Source organism: Leucopleurus acutus (assembly GCF_964270905.1).
Source record: "Leucopleurus acutus genome assembly, chromosome: 7".
NCBI lineage: Eukaryota > Metazoa > Chordata > Mammalia > Artiodactyla > Delphinidae > Leucopleurus > Leucopleurus acutus.
Genome location: NC_139150.1, coordinates 23729176 through 23749852, shown reverse-complemented (window position 1 = coordinate 23749852; position 20677 = coordinate 23729176). Strand labels below are relative to the sequence as shown.

At 42.7% G+C, this 20677-nt stretch overlaps 1 pseudogene across 1 annotated transcript; it reads right to left on the bottom strand.

Annotated features, from left to right (window-relative positions):
• Window positions 1-5891: 5891 nt before the first annotated feature.
• LOC309963707 (splicing factor 45-like) lies at window positions 5892-7647 on the bottom strand (annotated as a pseudogene). The gene has a single exon. The product of its transcript is annotated as a splicing factor 45-like (transcript).
• Window positions 7648-20677: the final 13030 nt, after the last annotated feature.

Genomic DNA, 20677 nt, shown 5'->3' with positions numbered 1-20677 from the left:
GTCCCATTTTCCTGTCTTTTGCTGGGAACTTTTTCTTTTTTATTAGTTAAAAAAATTTTGTTTTTAATTAATTAATTTATTTATTTTTGGCTGCTTTGTGTCTTCGTTGCTGTGCACAGGCTTTCTCTAGATGCAGAGAGCGGGGGCTACTCTTCGCGGTGGCTACTCTTCGCGGTGGCTTCTCTTGTTGGGGAACACGGGCTCCAGGTGCGCGGGCTTCAGTAGTTGTGGCACGTGGGCTCTAGAGTGCAGGCTCAGTAGTTGTGGCGCACGGGCTTAGTTGCTCCACGGCATGTGGGAATCTTCCCAGACCAGGGCTCGGACCTGTGTTCCCTGTACTGGCAGGCGGGTTCTTAACCACTGCGCCACCAGCAAAGTCCCTTGCAGGGAACCTAGAAGCAAACTTCCAGCCTGGCTTATCAAGGAAAGTCTCAGGGTGAGGACAGGATTTCACAGCTAAGTGTTTTCTTAAATTCCACAAGTCAACTCCACCCCTTTGCCTGCAGGTGACCTTTAGTGTGTTCCTAAGGGCTGGGAGCTGTGTTAGGCCTTGGTGACTGGGTGACACAATGATGTCACTTGCCTTCTGTAATGTTGTGATTTATAATAAGAAATATATACTTGGTCTTCTTCCTCAAAGCTGTCTCTGGCACAGAGCTCCCCATACCCTTGGAATTTCCTAATTGGTGAGAGCAATGAAGATGTCTTTTGTTATGTTAATGAGGCGACCTTTGGAAAGCTTCTAAGGGTGGGGATTGGTTGCCAACCACCTGGTTGGAACTCTCAGTCCACGCCCCACCCCCATCGGCCAGTGGCCGAGGAGGTAATCAACCAGCCTATGTAATGAAGTCTCCGTAAAACCCCTAAGGATGGGATTCAGAAAGCTTCTGGGTTGGTGATTTGGGGAGAGTGGTGCACTTGGGGAGAGCAGGAAGCTCCGAGCCCTTTCCCCCCACCCTGTACTATGCGTCTCTTCCATCTGGCTGTTCCTGAGTTATATCCTTTTATAATAAACCAGTTGTCTAGTAAGTAAAATGTTCCTCTGAGTTATGTGAGCTACTCTAGCAAATTAATCAAACCTAAGGAGGGGTTGTGGGAAGCTCCCATCTATAGCTGGTCAGTCAGAAGCACAGGTGACAACCTGGACTTGTGATTAGTGTCTCAGGTGGGGAAGTGAGGGGTTAGTCTTGTAGGACTGAGCCCTTAACCTGTGGGATCTGATGCCATCTCCAGGTCGATAGTGTCAGCGTTGAGTTGAATTGTAGAACACTTAGCTGGTGCCAGACAGTTGCCTGGTGTAGGGAAAAAACCCACATGTTGGAACTGGGTGACAGAGTTGGACCTCCTAACTGGACTCCTGCTTCCAAGCCCCTCCATCGCCTCTCTGTCCAGCACGCCTTGTGAGTTTGGTCTTCCCGGCAACCCATTTCCCTCACGGTGCAGCCCTGTTCCTTACTACCTCCTCTCACTCCCACTCTAGGCCCACTCTGCTCTCCTGCTCAGGTTCCCACAGGGTCCTCAGCTACATCTCATGCCTCTAGCCTCTGCCCTTTGGTCCTCATTCAGTATAATCTTCCATCTGTTCTCTGCCAGGAATGTCCTTCTTATCCAAATCCTGCCCGTTGGCTTAAGGCTCTCTGCTCCTGAAATCTCTTCTACTGCCCTCGCTCCCATCCCCTCTCCTTCCGTGGACTTTCTCAGCGCTTACATTTTGACCCTACACCGCTCAGTAGGGCATTTGGTTCTGAATAAGGGAGTACCTCATTTGTCTCGCTGTCATAAAATCCTGCTCCTCCGGGCTTCCCTGGTGGCGCAGTGGTTGAGAGTCCGCCTGCCGATGCAGGGGACACGGGTTCGTGCCCTGGGCCAGGAAGATCCCACATGCCGCGGAGCGGCTGGTCCCGTGAGCCATGGCCGCTGAGCCTGCGCGTCCGGAGCCTGTGCTCCGCAACAGGAGAGGCCACAACAGCGAGAGGCCTGCGTACCGCAAAAAACAAAACAAAACAAAACAAAATCCTGCTTCTCCACTGCCCACTCCACGCTCCCACCAACTCTAGCCTCCTGGAAGGGCTCTGGGACCCTGTGGAATGGGTGCAGCCTCTTCTCAGGAAAGAGCTTAAGACTTTTCTCCCACATGCTCATACAAACACCCCAGAGAAGCCCCCAAGATTTATGCGGGGGGACGGGGAATCGGAGCACAGCCAGAGAGTTGAGGCAGGAGGCTCCAAAAGCCCCCCTCTGCCTCGCTAGATCCTCAGCAGGACTCTACAGGGCATTAAGCCCAGGTGATGCCATCAGGATCAAAGCCCAGCTGCAGTACCTGGCAAACAGGGTCATTACTGTCATGCATCAGGATGCCAAAGATGGATCAAAAATGGCAATGTGGGGCTTCCCTGCTGGCGCAGTGGTTGAGAATCTGCCTGCTAATGCAGGGGACATGTGATCGAGCCCTGGTCTGGGAGGATCCCACATGCCGCGGAGTGGCTAGGCCCGTGAGCCACAGCTGCTGAGCCTGCGCGTCTGGAGCCTGTGCTCCACAACAAGAGAGGCCGTGATGGTGAGAGGCCCCCGCACTGCGATGAGGAGTGGCCCCCCGCTTGCCACAACTAGAGAAAGCCCTCGCACAGAGGCGAAGACCCAACACAGCAAAAATAAATAAATTAATAAACTCCTACCCCCAACATCTTCTTTAAAAAAAATAAATAAAATACTTTAAAAAAAATGGCAATGTGCTTCAACTGAATGACTAGTTTCCTCTGTTCTCTGGTAGTAACTTACTACCAAGTTAAGCTGTTTCTTGAGACGCTCTTGGACATGAAGGTTAGGACCACATTGTCAACTCAGAGGATACTTGACTGTCTGTGTATTAATAGCAGAGTATGTGTCTCAATTGTCAATGTTGTACCCACAGCATAAGGGCTACGAGGAAAGGTTCCCCTCTGATTTATAATTAATGTCTCAAGGTAGTGGTGGGAATAATAATTAGAACAACAGACTTGGGTTCAAATCTTTCTGCTATTAGACTCAAAGTCTAAAAGCCTCAGTTTCCTTATCTGTGAAATGGGGATAATAATGGTAACTACCTTATAGAATGTTGTGGGGATTAAGTGAAATCATGCATTTCAAACACTTAGCACAGTTCCTGGGACAATGTAAGTGTTCAATAAGTGTTAGCCATGATTGATATTATGTGAAGAGTCCTGTCATAAGATAAATCTGTAGTATCAGAAGACAGACATGTTTTAGGTTTTAGTAGTAAGTACATGAAGGGTACCTGGGTAGAAGTCTGTGAAGTTTTGGCTTTCTTGCTACCGCAGAAGTGAAGTGAGCCAAGGACACTGGTGGAATGTGACCCGGGGGGTCTTGCTTTAGGACAGATGACCTGAGCGTCACTTCTGGTTGCCCAAGTTTTGAGTTGCCTCTTGATGCTAATGGCATTGTGATGAGCTAAGCGTACCCCGATGAAGTAAATAGTAATTGGGGTTGAGCACCTGTGGCTCATCAGCTCCCCCTAGAGGAAGGAGTGGGGTGGTGCTGGAAGGGGTTGCCAGGGGCCACTTGCTGATACCACATGGGCCGAGTGTGAGCTCTGGATCAGGGACATCTTGGATCTGGAGTTTGAAAGCCTCTTGCGCATGTACCTGCCTGTAATCTCTCTTCCAGGCGTGGTGAGACTTGTGAAAATAAACCCCAGCCCCTAGTGTCCTGCTTGCCGTGCCAGGGGGTGAAGAACACTCTGGATTGGGGGATAGTGGTACTCGTCGCTCTGGGGGCTTCTGTGAGGGGGCTTAGGTCGCCGGTGAGCGTGGCCGTCTGCTGCCCTGTTGCACGCCCTGCCCTTTGCTGCTTCTAAAGAGGGCAAAGCCTGCCTGTGTGGGTGGGAAAGTTATTATTACTGGGGCTGTTGTGGTTATTGCTGCCACCACCACCAGTTACACAGGTGGAAAAGGGTATTGGTTGGGTCAGAAAACTGTCATCGAGTACTCAGATTCCTCTACTTAGATCAGAGAAGGAAAGAGAAAAGAAAAAAGACACTAATGGGCCCTAAGAGACCAGAATGAACACTGAAGTGCATTTTGTCAGAAACAAAGGCCAGAGAAGGCAGTGAGATGTCCAGGGCTGCCATCTTCCTGGCAAGATACAACCCTTCCCCTGACCCCTAAGGCCATTTTTGGTGGCCGACTACGTGGTAGAGATCCTGCAGGTGCGGTCTGCACATTGTCCTGTGTAATCCTTGGGACAAACCCACGATGAAGGGGTCATTGTACCTCTTTTACAGTTAAGGCAAAGGAGCCTCAAAGACCTTAAGAGATTTGTCCGCTTTGATAGAGCTAGCAAATGGGAGAGTGAAATTTGAACTTGGTTCTGACTAGATCTAAAGTTTTCCAATTCATAACTTGGATGTTGCTTCCCAGGGCTCCATTTTCCTTCTCAGTAAAATGGGGGCGTGAAACTGGTTCTAAGGCCATCCTTCTAATGCCAGTGACCACAGGTGGCCATCAATAATTGAAAAAGGGCAAGTATAGGAAAGAATCCGGTTTGGTGAAACAGCAGTTCTGTCTGAATAGAGTGATCCAGGCAAGAGGTGTGTCCCAGGGGCTGGCAGGGGGCACAGGCAACTTTGGGAGGAGAGTTCTGAGAAGGCAGAGATTGAGACACATAGAGTCTGTCTTCCTCAGGCCATTTGGGTCCCCTGGGAAGGACATTAAAGATGCTGTCCTTTCTTGTGCCACTCTGCCCTTTCTCCTAGCCATGAACCCTGGGCTCTCACTCTTTCTTCCTCCCTAGGAAACAGGTGGGCCTGTCTACCTAGCTTTGGGCCACCAGACTGGACTCTCAGCTCTCAAAACTATGTTTTCCTTACCACTAGTTGCTTCTCCTTTTATGCCTCTTCACCACAGGCCCAGCATCAGCACTGGGGGGTTCCTGGAAAAGTGGCTGGAGACTTCATCCCCTTGTCCGTGTCACCAGGCAGCTCTTGCTTCTCTGGGAACTATTGTGAATGACCCAAGTACAAAAGTGTAAATCAAAGCCTCCTGATGCTTTGAGAGCTTCACACTTTCACTGAACTGGCAACATCAGCAGCTCTGTCTGCACCCACTGCACCAGGATGACTGTTAGGATTCAAACTGTCACCAGAGCTCCAGCAGACAGGATTCTCTGACCTCACCCATGATGCCAGAACATTCCATGGTCCAGCTCAAACTCATATCCAGCAACTGTAAGACCCTCCAAGACAGTTTCTTTTTTGCAGTAAAAACCCCCCATGGATGTGCACTCATGAAAAAAAATCAATTTTATTAATGTATAATTTACAGATTAAAATGCATCTATTTTATGTGTGCATTTGGTGACTTTTGACATATTTATACACCTGTATAATCAGCATCATGATCAATATAGAGAACATTTACATCATCCTAAAATGTTCCCTGTTCCCTTTCTCATTTTTCCATCCCTGGTCCTAGACATCCACTGACCTGCTTTCCGTCTTGATAGATTTGTCTTTTTTGTAGTTTCATATAAATGAAATCTTCCAGTATGTAGTCTTCTATGTCTGGCTTCTTTCACTCAGCACAAAAATGTTGAGATTCATCCATGCGATCGCATGTATCATAGGTCATTTCTTTTTCTTTCTTTTTTTTTTTTTTAGTAATTTGCAGGTTTTATCAAAATGAATCAAAAAAAAAAAAAAAGAAAGAAAGAAAGAAAAGCAAAGGGTAACACAACCCCATATCCCAAAACTTTCTAGATATTTTAGTGCAAGAAATGCCATATCACTGAAGCACTTGAGGATTATCATGAAATCCTAGCAAAAAATGTAATCACCTCAGAAGTGGTAATAAAAAAGAGAAACAACCAGAGAGGCACACATTGTTATTTATTTATTTATGTTTTTGAATTTTATTTTATTTTTTTATACAGCAGGTTCTTATTAGTTATCTATTTTGGTTTTTTTTTAAAGGATTTTTATACTATATTAAAAAAAACCACAAAATAAAAAAGGGATCAGTCGACATATATCTTAGAAGTCCTTCCAGAGTCTCTACCCACAGCCATGCAGGCTGCCTGTCGCCTTGCTCTCCGCTGCTCAGTCTGCGGCTTATTGAAGGATCGCTGGAGATGACTCAGGCTCTAGTTCTTGCAGTCACACTTGTTCTGCCAAATCCAAGACCCTGAATTTATCCAAATTGTAGAAACATGCTTTGACCACCCGTCCACCAAAATACCTCCCATTCAGATCAAAAACAGCTTTAATTGCTGATTCAACCCTCTCAAATTCTAAAAATATTCGTACTGCTTCATCATTAGGGGCACCAGGAATTTCAAATATCACACATTTTCCAACTTTGCCATATTTTTCACACTCTTCCTTGGTTTCAACTTCCAAGTCTTCATCTACCTCTCCTGCACCAACCATGTTCCTTAGTAGGACCACTTTAGTAGGACACTTATGTATTTCAGTTAATGGATTTGAATCCCACTTCCTGGTTGCATCTTTCTCAGTGGCGTCGCCCACAATGATCTTGCCTCCCCGCTTGCTGGTCTTCTCCACTGACAGCGCTGTGCTCAACCCTGCTCGTGCTTCCCAAGACCCTGGCCTTCCCGGAAGCCGTACTTCTGCATGATTTTATGTGCTACTGTGCCACCCATGTTGGGGAGGAAGGAGTTGCCGGGGCCGGTCGGGGATCTGGGTCTGTCTTCTTCCTCGTACACTGGGGGAGGGATAGCAGCTTTGGAAGATGGTGAGCGAGGTCTTGAATCCTCTGCATAAGGAAAGTCTCCGGGTAACTCTTTGTGTTTCTCTACAAGAGAAGTGGGTGGTGGAATGGCAGCTCCGCCCCTACTTCTCTTCTTCCTCTCTGGCTCATAATCTTCATCAGAATCTGAATCTGGTCGCCTGGAAAACCCCCTAGCTTCATGTCTGTCTTTACGCCTCTTTTCTCTCTCTTCTATTTCTGTCTTTCCAGCTCCCGCTGTCTCTGTCGCTCCTCTCTTTGGCGCTTCACTATTTTCTCATAATCGTTAGGAAACATGGGATCATATTCATCAGCTAGGGGTATCAAAACTTCTCCTGCAGTGGGAACCGGATCCGTGAGGCCCGCTGCCACGTGCGGCGCGGTGTCCACAATCTGCCTCTGGTCTGAAGAGGCACCTGGCTTCGGGTCGATTACTGGGTCGAGGACTGTACTTTGTTTTGTCCTCCGGCTCTTCGCCTGAGTGACAGCTGCCTTCTTCACCTGGAGCTGAGACTACAGAAGTGTGAAGTTTTGGGACCAGGCTGCTGTTTTAGAGTCACTGGTATCCACTCCCAGGTCATCGTACAGGGACATCTCAGTTTAATGCCGGCCCGCCCGGCCGACGCTCCCAGGCCGCGGCGGCGCACCGGGGCCGAGGCGCCGCGGACTCGACGGGCTGGGCGCTGGGTGTCAGCCCCAGACGGCCGGACCTCTCCGGCGCCAACCCCTACGCTGAGTCCGCGGGGCCCCCGGCGGCGCCGTCATTTCTTTTTTTTTTTTAATTGAGGTATAGTTGATGTACAATGTTATGTAAGTTACAGGTGTATAACATAATGTTTCATAATTTTTAAAGGTTATACGCCACTTACAGTTATTATAAAATATTGGCTCTATTCCCTGTGTTGTACAATATGTCCCTGTAGCTTATTTCTTTTATACGCAGTAGTTTGGTACCTCTTAATCCCCTACCTATATGTTGCCCCTCCCCTCTTCCCTCTCTCCACTGGTAGCCGCTAGTTTGTTCTCTATATCTGTGAATCTCGTTTTTGTTATGTTCACTAGTTTGTTATATTTTTTTAGATTCCACATGTAAGTGGTAGCATAGAGTATTTGTCTTTCTCTGTCTGATATTTCACTTAGCATAATTTCCTCCAAGTCCATCCATGTTGTTAAAGGTCATTTTTATTATTGACGAGTAGTTTCAGTTGTATGGATATACGTCAATTTATCCATTCCCCTGTTAATGGACAGTTGGATGGTTTCTAGTTTTTGACTACTATGAATAAAATTGCTATAACATTTACATACTAATCTTTGTGTAGACATGTGTTTTAATTTCTTTTGGGTAGCAGCCAGGAGTGGAATTGCTGAGTCTGTGGTACATATGTGCTTAACTTTATAAGAAATTTGTGTTAGGTTTTGTCAGATACTTTTTTTTGCATCTATTGAGCAAATCATGTGGGTTTTCCTCTTTGATTGTTAATATGGTGAAATACAATAATTGAAATTCAAACGTTAAATATTCAAACACTTGATCCATGATGATTAACCTTTTCTATACATTGCCTGACTTGATTTCTTAAAATTTTGTTACAGATTTTTGCAATCATATTATGAAGGATGTTGGTCTCAGTTTTTCATTTCTTTGCAATGTGTTTGCCTGGTTTAGGTATCAAGATAATGTTGGTCTCATAAAATGACTTGGGAAGTGTTCTCTCTTCCTCTGTTCTCTGGTAGAATTGGTATTATTTCTTCCTTAAATGCTTGATAGAATTTATCAGTAAAGATATCTGGGTCTGGAAGTTTCTTTGTTAGAAGGTTTTAAATTACAAATTGATTTTTTTTTTTCTATTTTTTGGCCATGCCACGCAGCATGCGGGATCTTAGTTCCCCAACCAGGGGTCGAACCCATGCCCCCTGCAGTGGAAGCGAGGTGTCTTAACCATTGGACTGCCAGGGAATCCCACAAATCAGTTTTCTTTAACAGATATTGAGATACTCAGATTTCCTATTTCTTCTTGAGTCAGTTTTATTAATTTCTATCTTTCAAGACATTTGTCTATTTCATCTAAGTTGCTGAGTTTATTGGCAAACATCTTTTCACAGTCTTCTCTTATTGTCCCTTTAATGACTTTAAAGTTAGTAGTGATGCTATCATTTCTGCTATTGGTAATTGTGTTTTTTTTTCTTTTTAACTTGATCAGTCTGGCTAAGGGTTTGTCAAATTTGTTGATATTTTGTTTGTTTGACCATATTCTATTTCATTGATTTCTGTTTACTTTGGTGAAAGTTTAGACAATTAATCTTAGACATTTCTTGTTCTTGTCTTGTTTTATTGTTAACTTTTTAAATGTATAGAAATGTATACCGTAGGAAGTGAGAATTTCCCATAACCCATTCCCCCCGGAGGTAACTGCCTTTCTACCAATGTGCTGATCACCAAAGACATACTAAAGGACTTGACATCCCACTAATCCACCACATGCCTTTGAACATGGGTGCCTTTGCTCCTGACATTCCTTCAGAAAGGAATACTCTCCCCAACATTCTCCACCTGGTGAATTCATAGTTATTAAGGTCCATCTCAAATACCACGTCCTCCTTGAAATTTCCTTCAGTTCTTCCAATCAGAGTTCATTCTCTTCTCTGTGTACCACTGGACTCTGCATGATTGCACTATATTGATCATTGGAAGGGTAGAATTTGAATATGGTCCATTTGTTCCAAAGTCCACACTTTCGTGTGCTATGCAGCTTCCTTGGCATTTTTCTATTGGATTTTAGAGCAGTTTTCTATAATTCTTGACTTACTATACTCTTTCTGTTTGTTTGTTTTAATTGAGGTATAATTCACATTACATAAAATTCTCCTTTTTAAGGTGCACAATTATTACAGGATTTTAATCTCAAATTTCTTTATGGAAAGAATTATATTCATCTTAGTATTTCCAGTTCCTGGTACAGCACTTAACACTCAATATAAGACATTCAGTAAATGTTTCCTGAATTAAGAAAATAAGTGTTTACCATATGTTCTCTGCTGGTATTTCTCAAATTCAGTGTGTATGCAAATCACCCAGGGAGACTGTTAAAATGCAGATTCTGATTTGGAAGTGGAATCTGAGATCTAAACTTCTAACAAGCTTTTTACATGATGCCTATGCTGCTGATCTGAGGACCACACTGTTCTATTTGTTTGTTTTTTATTTTATTTATTTTTTTTAATGTTTTTATTGGAGTGTAATTGCTTTACAATGGTGTGTTAGTTTCTGCTTTATAACAAAGCGAATCAGTTATACATATACATATGTTCCCATATCTCTTCCCTCTTGCGTCTCCCTCCCTCCCACCCTCCCTATCCCACCCCTCTAGGTGGTCACACAGCACTGAGCTGATCTCCCTGTGCTATGCGGCTGCTTCCCACTAGCTATCTGTTTTACGTTTGGTAGTGTATATATGTCCATGCCACTCTCTCACTTTGTCACAGCTTATGCTTCCCCCTCCCCGTGTCCTCAAGTCCATTCTCTAGTAGGTCTCCGTCTTTATTTCTGTCTTGCCCCTAGGTTCTTCATGACCAATTTTTTTTTTTTTTTTAGATTCCATATATATGTGTTAGCATATGGTATTTGTTTTTCTCTTTCTGACTTACTTCACTCTGAATGACAGACTCTAGGTCCATCTACCTCACTACAAATAACTCAATTTTGTTTCTTTTTATGGCTGAGTAATAGTCCATTGTATATATGTGCCACATCTTTTTTTTTTTTTAACATCTTTATTGGGGTATAATTGCTTTACAGTGGTATGTTAGTTTCTGGTTTATAACAAAGTGAATCAGTTATACATATACATATGTTCCCATATCTCTTCCCTCTTGCGTCTCCCTCCCTATCCTACCCCTCTAGGTGTTCACAAAGCACTGAGCTGATCTCCCTGTGCTATGCGACTGCTTCCCACTAGCTATCTACCTTACGTTTGGTGGTGTATATATGTCCATGCCTCTCTCTCGCTTTGTCACAGCTCACCCTTCCCCCTCCCCATATCCTCAAGTCCATTCTCTAGTAGGTCTGTGTCTTTATTCCTGTCTTACCCCTAGGTTCTTCATGACATTTTTTTCCCCTTAGATTCCATATATATGTGTTAGCATACGGTATTTGTCTTTCTCTTTCTGACTTACTTCACTCTGTATGACAGACTCTAGGTCTATCCACCTCATTACAAATAGCTCAATTTCGTTTCTTTTTATGGCTGAGTAATATTCCATTGTATATATGTGCCACATCTTCTTTATCCATTCATCTGTTGATGGACATTTAGGTTGCTTCCATGTCCTGGCTATTGTAAATAGAGCTGCAATGAACATTTTGGTACATGACTCTTTTTGAATTATAGTTTTCTCAGGATATATGCCCAGTACTGGGATTGCTGGATCATATGGTAGTTTCTATTTTTAGTTTTTTAAGGAACCTCCATACTGTTCTCCATAGTGGCTGTATCAACTTACGTTCCCACCAACAGTGCAAGAGGGTTCCCTTTTCTCCACACCCTCTCCAGCATTTATTGTTTCTAGATTTTGTGATGATGGCCATTCTGACCGGTGTGAGATGATATCTCATGGTAGTTTTGATTTGCATTTCTCTAATGATTAGTGATGTTGAGCATTCTTTCATGTGTTTATTGGCAATCTGTATATCTTCTTTGGAGAAATGTCTATTTAGGTCTTCTGCCCATTTGTGGATTGGGTTGTTTGTTTTTTTGATATTGAGCTGCATGAGCTACTTGTATATTTTGGAGATTAATCCTTTGTCAGTTGCTTCGTTTGCAAATATTTTCTCCCATTCTGAGGTTTGTTTTTCGTCTTGTTTATGGTTTCCTTTGCTGTGCAAAAGCTTTGAAGTTTCATTAGGTCCCATTTGTTTATTTTTGTTTTTATTTCCATTTCTCTACGAGGTGGGTCAAAAAGGATCTTCCTGTGATTTATGTCATAGAGTGTTCTGCCTATGTTTTCCTCTAAGAGTCTGATAGTGTCTGGACTTACATTTAGGTCTTTAATCCATTTTGAGTTTATTTTTGTGTATGGTGTTAGGGAGTGTTCTAATTTCATTCCTTTACATGTAGCTGTCCAGTTTTTTTTTTATGGTTTTTATTCATCAATTTGATAATATGGTGTATCACATTGATTGATTTGTGTACATTGAAGAATCCTTGCATCCCTGGGATAAATCCCACTTGATCGTGGTGTATGATCCTTTTAATGTGTTGTTGGATTCTGTTAGCTCTTCTCTAAATGTTTGATAGAATTCGCCTGTGAAGCCATCTGGTCCTGGGCTTTTGTTTGTTGGAAGATTTTTAATCACAGTTTCAATTTCAGTGCTTGTGATTGGTCTGTTCGTATTTTCTATTTCTTCCTGCTTCGGTTTCGGAAGGTTGTGCATTTCTCAGAATTTTTCAATTCCTTCCAGGTTCGGACCACACTTTGAATTGCAACGCTCTAAGGTACCTTCTCTCTAGAGTAAAGGTAGTTCTCCTGAACGTACGCAAGGGGGCGCAATGGGCAAACATTTCTACTGCTATTTATAACAAAGTAGTGAATGAATTCCTGTGACATGCTTTTTGGCAGCTGTTTTGCTAATTATTATTTATTTCATGGAACAGGCACAGTAGATAGCTCAGTATACTAAAAATAGACTTTCCTTTAAGCCGTGTGTTTTGAAGAATTTGCCACGATTATGCGCATAGAAACTGGAAACCCTCACAATCTGTTATTAGAAGTGTCAAATAAGAATAGCACTAAAAAATTATTAGATGTGAGAGATCTGAAAGATGTGAAAATGATAATAATAGTGATAATAAAAGTAATAATGATAATATCAGTCATTTATCGATACCTATTAAGTGTGTAGTATTGTACTAGCTGTCTCACATGAATGGTTTCATTTAATCCTCACAACCACCCCATGGAATATGGGGTAATATTGCCCTCATTTTACAGGTAAGAAAATCGATGCTTAGAGAAATTAAATAAAATGCCCAAGTTCTGGAAGTCATAATTGGAAGGGTAGAATTTGAACATGCTCCATCTTTTTCTTTTTTAATTAATTAATTTATTTTTTGAATTTTATTTATTTTTTTATACAGCAGGTTCTTATTAGTTATCTATTTTATACACATCACTGTATACCTGTCAATCCCAATCTCCCAGTTCATCACACCGCCACCACCACCCCACCTCCCAGCCACTTTCCCCACTTGATGTCCATACGTTTGTTCTCTACGTCTGTGTCTCTCTTTCTGCCCTGAACATGCTCCATCTTTTTCCAAAGTTCACACTCCTGTGTGCTGTGCTGCTTCCTCATAATTTTCTTTTGTTTTTTTGTGGGGGGAGGATTTTCTTTTGGTGTTTAGAGCAGTGATCTACGATTCTTGATTTGCCATACGCTTTTTAAAATTTGAGATATGACTCATATGGCACACATATGAATCTAAAGTTGGTTGTTGAATAAACGAAGATACTGCCATGACTTTCTTGATACCTAGGATTCACCTTATTAGAAACAAGCACACAGTTCTAAAGCACACAGTTCACTGGTTTTTAGTATAATAAATACAAGGTTGTGCAACTATTGTCATATCTAATTCCGGAATATTTTTGTCACCCCCTAAGAGAAATCCATACTCATTAGCAGTCTCTCCTCCTTTTCCCCTTCCACAGCCCCTGAAAACCACTAATTTACCTTCTATCCCTATGAATTTGTCTATTCCAGGCATTTCACATAAGTGTAATCATGCAACTCGTGGCCTTTTGTGTCTGGCTTTTTTCACAGAGCATAATGTTTTCGGAGTTCATCCATATTGTAGCATACATCAGTCCTTCCTTTTTATGTCTGAACAATATTCCAAAGTATAGACATACCACATTTTGTTTATTCATTTATCAATGGATAGACATTTGGGTTGTTTCCATTTTACAGCAGTTATGAATAATGCTGCTATGAACATTTAGATATACACTTTTGGACAAACATAAATGTTCAGTTCTCTTGGGTAAATACCAGAGAGTGGAATTGCTGGATTATATGTTAACTCTATGTTCAGCTTCTTGAGGGACTTCCAGATGGTTTTCCTCAGTAGCTGCACCATTTTATATTCCCACCAGCAGTTTCCTCCATATAATTGTCGTTGTTGATTTACCATGATTTGGTGATCATGAATTAATTGAAGGGGAGATAATCAAATTCTCAAACATGTTTCAAAATGAGATGCCCTTTAATTTTTTAAAGTGATGAGTGGGCTTCTGCCTACTGCTGTGGAAAGAACACTGAACTGGGCTTCTTCATCATTAACTATCGTTCTCTATGATTAACTGTGTGACCCATATTATGATCTAGTCCTTCAGACTCTCAGCTGTAGATCTGGGATAATAAAACCTGCCTTGCTTCCCTGGTGGTACTGGCATGAAGTTAAAACCAAATAGCTAAGGCAGGAGAAAGCACTTTCACAAATGAAAGAGTTGCCAAAATTAATGAAGTTTAAGCACCAGTGCCCCCCTTTTGCCTTGGCCCTTTCCAAGGCCCCAGTCTCTGGCCACTCTGTAACCCTTCTCCTCTAGTGGGGTGGCGCTGGAGTGGACAAGGACATGTTGAGTCACAACTAAAGGTAAGTTCAGCTGGGCTCTTGGGACTTGTTTCTAATAAGGTGAATCCTAGGTATCAAGAAAGTCATGGCAGTATCTTCATTTATTCAACAACCAACTGTATTGCACCTAGTACCTGTACTAAGTGCTGGGAATACAAATTTTTTTTTTTTTTGGGGTTCGCAGACCTCTCACTGTTGTGGCCTCTCCCGTTGCGGAGCACAGGCTCCAGACGCGCAAGCTCAGTGGCCATGGCTCACGAGCCTAACCACTCCGCGGCATGTGGGATCCTCCCGGACCAGGACACAAACCCGTGTCCCCTGCATCGGCAGGCGGACTCTCAACCACTGCGCCACCAGGGAAGCCCAAGGGAATACAATCTTTAAAAAGGGTAGTTGGAATTTAATATAGCCTTCTGGGACACCAATTGACAGAGCACACTTATTGATAAAATAAGCAAATATAGAAGAATTACATAACATGAATAATAAACCTGAAAAAATAGATACATGTCACATATATCCAACAAATAGAATATGTACTTTTTTAATACGTGCAACATTATGTTTCTGCCTCTGTATACGCTGCATTGTGCTCACCACCAAAAGTATAGTTTCCACCTGTCACCATTCAGTTGACCCCCTTTACCTGTTTCATCCTCCCCCCACTCCCCTTCCCCTCTGCTAACCACTACTCTTTTCTCTGTATTTATTTGTTTGTTTTTATCTGGCTTGGTCCATTCATTTGTTTAAAACCATTTTTTACATTCTACATATGTGTGAAATCATATGGTATTTGTCTTTCTCCGTCTGACTTATTTTACTTAGCATAATACCCACAAGGTCCATCCACTTTGTTCAAATGGCAAGATTTCATCTTTCTTTTATGGCTGAGTAGTATTCCATTGTGTGTGTATGTATATATACACACACTTCTTTATTCACTCATACATTGATGGGCACTTAGGTTGTTTTCATACCTTGGCTATTGTAAATAATGCTTCAATGAACATAGGGGTGCATGTATCTTTTCAATTAGTGTTTTCATATTCTTTAGATAAATACCCAGAAGTGAGATAGCTGGATGATGTAGTAGTTCTGTTCTTAATTTTTTGAGGCACCTCTTTACTGTTCTCCGTAGTGGCTGCACTAATTTACGTTCCCACCAACAGTGTGTGAGGGCTCGCTTTTCTCCACATCGTCTCCAACATTTTTAATATCTTGCCTTTTTGATAATAACCATAGAATATGTACATTTGGATTGTACCTTGTATATTTATTAATATTGGCCATGTTCTAGGCCACAGAAAAAGATCAATTTATTCCAAAGATTATTTTATTCAGTATCATGCAGACTATGTTCTGTAATTATAATGCAATAAAATTAGAAATCAATAACAATAAAAGAGTTAAAAAACTTTCCTTTTTCTGGAAACCAACAAACAACAAAAACAAATCAAAACCAAAAATAGTCCCCCAAATCCTTGGGTTAAAAAGATCATCATATGTCAGAATGCATGAGGCACAAAGTAGTATTTAGAGGGAAAAATTATAGTTTGAACAAATTTATTAGAAAGCAGGACCATTTGAAGGAAAATAAACAAAGCATTCAACAAGAATAGTTTGAAGAAGACAACTGAGCAAACTCTACTCATGGGGTTCTGACTTATATGTACACAGGATGCTGAGTGAGCCCAGTGGAGGTGCATCTAACCTGCGGGGATCACATGTGAGCTGTTGGATGGAGTATAAGGAATCAGATTAAGATATCTGGGAAAAGCAAAGAGCAAGTGCGCTGAGGTGAGAAGCAGCCAGTGGTTGTGCCCCACTTCAGGGAACGGTTCCTATGGAGAGGAGGTCAGAGAGAAGGCAAGGGTTATGTCAGACCATGAAAGCTTTGTTGTGAAATAAAAGGAAGGCATAACACATTTTTTAAAATAAAAGGATGATGATTTCGAATAAGAGTTTGAGCTCCAGGGTCAGATGATGCTGAGTTTGAATCTCACTTATGCAAACTGTGGGGTTCTAGCTGTGTGCTCATGGGCCAGCCATTTAACCTCTGCAAGCCTCAATGTCCTCATCTTTAAGTAATAATAATAGCTACCTGATAAGCGTATTGGTGTATAAAGCACTTAGCACAGTGCCTGACATAGACTTAGGATTCATCTGTTGTTCCAGTGTAATTGTTCATAGCACACCCTTTCATGATCAAAAGTGTCTCTGTTTGGACTTCCTGGTGGCGCAGTGGTTGAGAGTCCGCCTGCCGATGCAGGGGACGCGGGTTCGTGCCCCGGTCTGGGAGGATCCCACATGCCACGGAGCGACTAGGCCTGTGAGCCATGGCCGCTGAACCTGCGCGTCCGGAGCCTGTGCTCCGCAGCGGGAGAGGCCACAACAGTGAGAGGCCCGCGTACCACAAAAAAAAAAAAAAAAAAAAAAATAGTGTCTCTGGCTGATAAATTATATGGTCACATCAAGTTGGCACTCAGTATGTCGCCTCTATGTGTGCGTGTGATGATCTTTAGAAAGATCATCCTGGATGCACATTGGAGCCTGGATTTGAAGGACACTAGACTAAAGACAGAGGGGTCACTTAGGAGGGACCTGAACCAGGCAGGTGAGGACAGACTGGAGAGTTCCAGAAGAGAGGTGTATTTTTTAAAAAGGACACAGCTTTTATACAGCTGGTGACTACTAAGATGCTTCTAGGCTTCATTAATATTCCTGACTTAGAGGACCAAGTGGGTGGTGACAGGAAATTCACCCCAGTGGGTCCAACAGAAGGAAGCACATATTCGGGATGCAGGCATGTGGGATGGTGAGTTTTGGACGCGTCAACTTTAAAGACGTCTGGGGGATTGCAGCATGGAGGGGGATCATTAGAGAGTCAGAAAGCAGAATCTGAAGTTCAGGGAGTGGCCAGATCTGGAGATGGAAATATGGGTCTTACCTGTATGTGTGAGCAAACGAGATGACTCAGGGAGAGAAGTGAAAAGTGGGATGAGATGAGGGCTGAAGAGCAAGCCCCGAGGAACACTGCCAGGTAGGCGTCCATGAAGGATGCTGTTGCCCGGGAGCTTGGGAAAGCCAGGAGAAATAAGGGTCAGAGCAGACGAAGAGGGCAGAGTCTCAAGGTGCGGTGAGCTGTCAGGGGCATCAGTTCTATGGAGAAGTTGGATATGAGGAGGGCACAGAAGTGCCATCGGGTTCTGCCTGTGACGTCACGGCTGCTTTGGGAAGAAAGTTTCCGAGGAGTGGTGGGGTGGAAGCCGATTGCAGAAAGTTTAGTTTGAATGGATGGCAGCTCAGGAGGAATGAAGAGTTAAGTTGTACTTATAATGTTTCTCAGACTCGTAGATGCAAGTCAAATCCATAATTCTGGTAATTAAAAGAATCCCTTAGTTCTGGTATAATTCTTGTGGCTGACGAATGAGCACCCCTAGTTGCTGCTCATTGTGTGCTGATATCGTGCCGGACACCCTGGCCACAGTGTCTGGTGTGACAATCCCAGCGAGGGCATGAGGAAGGTGTCCCTTGACAAATGCAGAAACTGAAGTTCAGAGGCTCTACGTGACCTGCTCAATGTCACACAACTACCCAGTCCCAGAACTGCAAATCACACTCATCTCTGATCCACCCCAAGTCCAGTTCATTCCTCTGAACCTCAACTCCAACCTCAGAACCTTCCCTCTTTTTTAAACTGTCTGAAAAAGAAATTCAAAAACCCCTACTACATAGTAACCACTTTTAAAAATAAAAATGCAGAAAGTTCTCATAGCTGCCGATGGAACCAATCACCTGTTCGTCACGGTATAACCTGGGGACCTCAGAAATGTGAAAAGCATTAAAAAAAAATCACTGTGCTTTCTTGTGCTGAAAGGGAACAGTGGAAAATGACCTGTCTTTCCTACCTGAGCCCCCACCCCCCGCTTTAGGGGAAACAAGGAAACTTTGTGTATCTTTCAGTCCCAGAAAAGGGGGGCCTTGTCTGTGAGTAAAATAGCAAGTTTCATCTTAACCTTCAAGAATGATGTCTTTTCATGTCTTCATGGGGTACCTGAAGCCCTGCCAACCTCATGAGTGAGAAACCAGACCCACTCACCCTGGCCTGTCCACACCAGTCCCCACCACATCGGAGGCGCTTTCTGGGGCTCTTTCAGGGGTGTGAGTGCACCCTTGTCCTTGGGGAGCCATTCATATGTTATTCTCTACAGCACATGCGTGCTCTGTACAGCCTTTTCTATGTATGGAACACTTCATAATATGGTCCCAAAGGCACTGCTTAAAAAATATAAAGAAGAGTAAGACTAATATTTTCAAGAGAAAAAAAAATCTTTTTTTTTTTAAATAGATCTTTATTGGAGTATAACTGCTTCACAATACTGTGTTATTTTCTGTTGTACAACAATGTGAATCAGCCATATGCATGCATATATCCCCATATCCCCTCCCTCTTGCGTCTCCCTCCCACCTTTCCTATCCCACCCCTCTAGGTCGTTGCAAAGCCCCGAGCTGATCTCCCTGTGCTATGCAGCTGCTTCCCACTAGCGATCCATTTTACATTTGGTAGTGTATATATGTCTATGCCACTCTCTCACTTTGCCCCAGCTTCCCCTTCCCCCACCCGTGTCTTCAGATCTATTCTCTATGTCTATGTCTTTATTCCTGCCTTGCCACTAGGTTCATCAGTACCTTTTTTTTTTTTTTTTTAGATTCCATATATATGCATTAGCGTGCGGCATTTGTTTTTCTCTTTCTGACTTACTTCACTCTGTATGACAGTCTCTAGGTCCATCCACCTCACTACAAGTAACTCAATTTTATTTCTTTTTATGGCTGAGTATATATGTATATACACATATATTCCATTGTATATATGTGCCACATCTTTATCCATTCATCTGTCAATGGACATTTAGGTTGCTTCTATGTCCTGGCTATTGTAAATAGTGCTGCAATGAACATTGTGTTACATGACTCTTTTTGAATTATGGTTTTCTCAGGGTATATGCCCAGTAGTGAGATTGCTGGGTCATATGTTAGTCTATTTTTATTTTATTTTATTTTATTTTTTGCGGTACGTGGGCCTCTCACTGCTGTGGCCTCTCTCGTTTTGGAGCACAGGCTCCAGATGCGCAGGCCCAGCGACCATGGCCCACGGGCCCAGCCGCCCCGCGGCATGTGGGATCTTCCCGGACTGGGGCACGAACCAGTGTCCCCTGCATCGGCAGGCAGATCCTCAACCACTGTGCCACCAGGGAAGCCCCTATTTTTAGTTTTTTAAGGAACCTCCATACTGTTCTGCATAGTGGCTGTATCAATTTACATTCACAATCAGCAGTGCAGGAGGGTTTCTTTTTCACCATACCCTTTCCAGCATTTACTGTTTCTAGATTTTTTGATAATGGCCATTCTGTGAAGTGATACCTCATTGTAGTTTTGATTTGCATTTCTCTAATAATTAGGGATGTTGAGCAGCTTTTCATGTGCCTCTTGGCCATCTGTATGTCTTCTTTAGTGAAATATCTATTTAGGTCTTCCACCCATTTTTTAATTGGATTGTTTTTTTTTTTGGATATTGAGTTCCATGAGCTGTTTGTATATTTTGGAGATTAATCCTTTGTCCGTCGTTTCATTTGCAAATATTTTCTCCCATTCTGAGGGTTGTCTTTTTGTCTTGTTTATGGTTTCCTTTGCTGTGCAAAAGCTTTTAAGTTTAATTAGCTCCCATTTGTTTATTTTTGTTTTTATTTTCATTACTCTAGTAGGAGGTAGGTCAAAAAAGATCTTGCTGTGGTTTATGTCAAAGAGTATTTTTCCTATGTTTTCCTCTAAGAGTTTTTATAGTTCTGGTCTTACATTTAGGTCTTTAATCCATTTGGAGTTTATTTTTGTGTGTGGTGCTAGGGAGGGTTCTAATTTCATTCTTTTACGTGTAGCTGTCCAGTTTTCTCAGCACCACTTACTGAAGAGCCTGTCTTTTCTGCATTGTATGTTCTTGCCTTTGTCAAATTAGGTGACCATGTGTGCGTGGGTTTATCTCTGGGCTTTCTATCCTGTACCATTGATCTATATTTCTGTTGTGCCAGTACCATATTGTCTTGATTACTGTAGCTTTGTGGTGTAGTTTGAAGTTGGGGAACCTGATTCCTCCAGCTCCGTTTTTCTTTCCCAAGATTGCTTTGGCTATTCGGGGTCTTTTGAGTTTCCATACGAACTGTAAAATTTTTTGTTCTAATTCTGTGAAGAATGCCATTGGTAGTTGGACAGGGATTGCATTGAATCTGTAGGTTGCTTTGGGTAGTA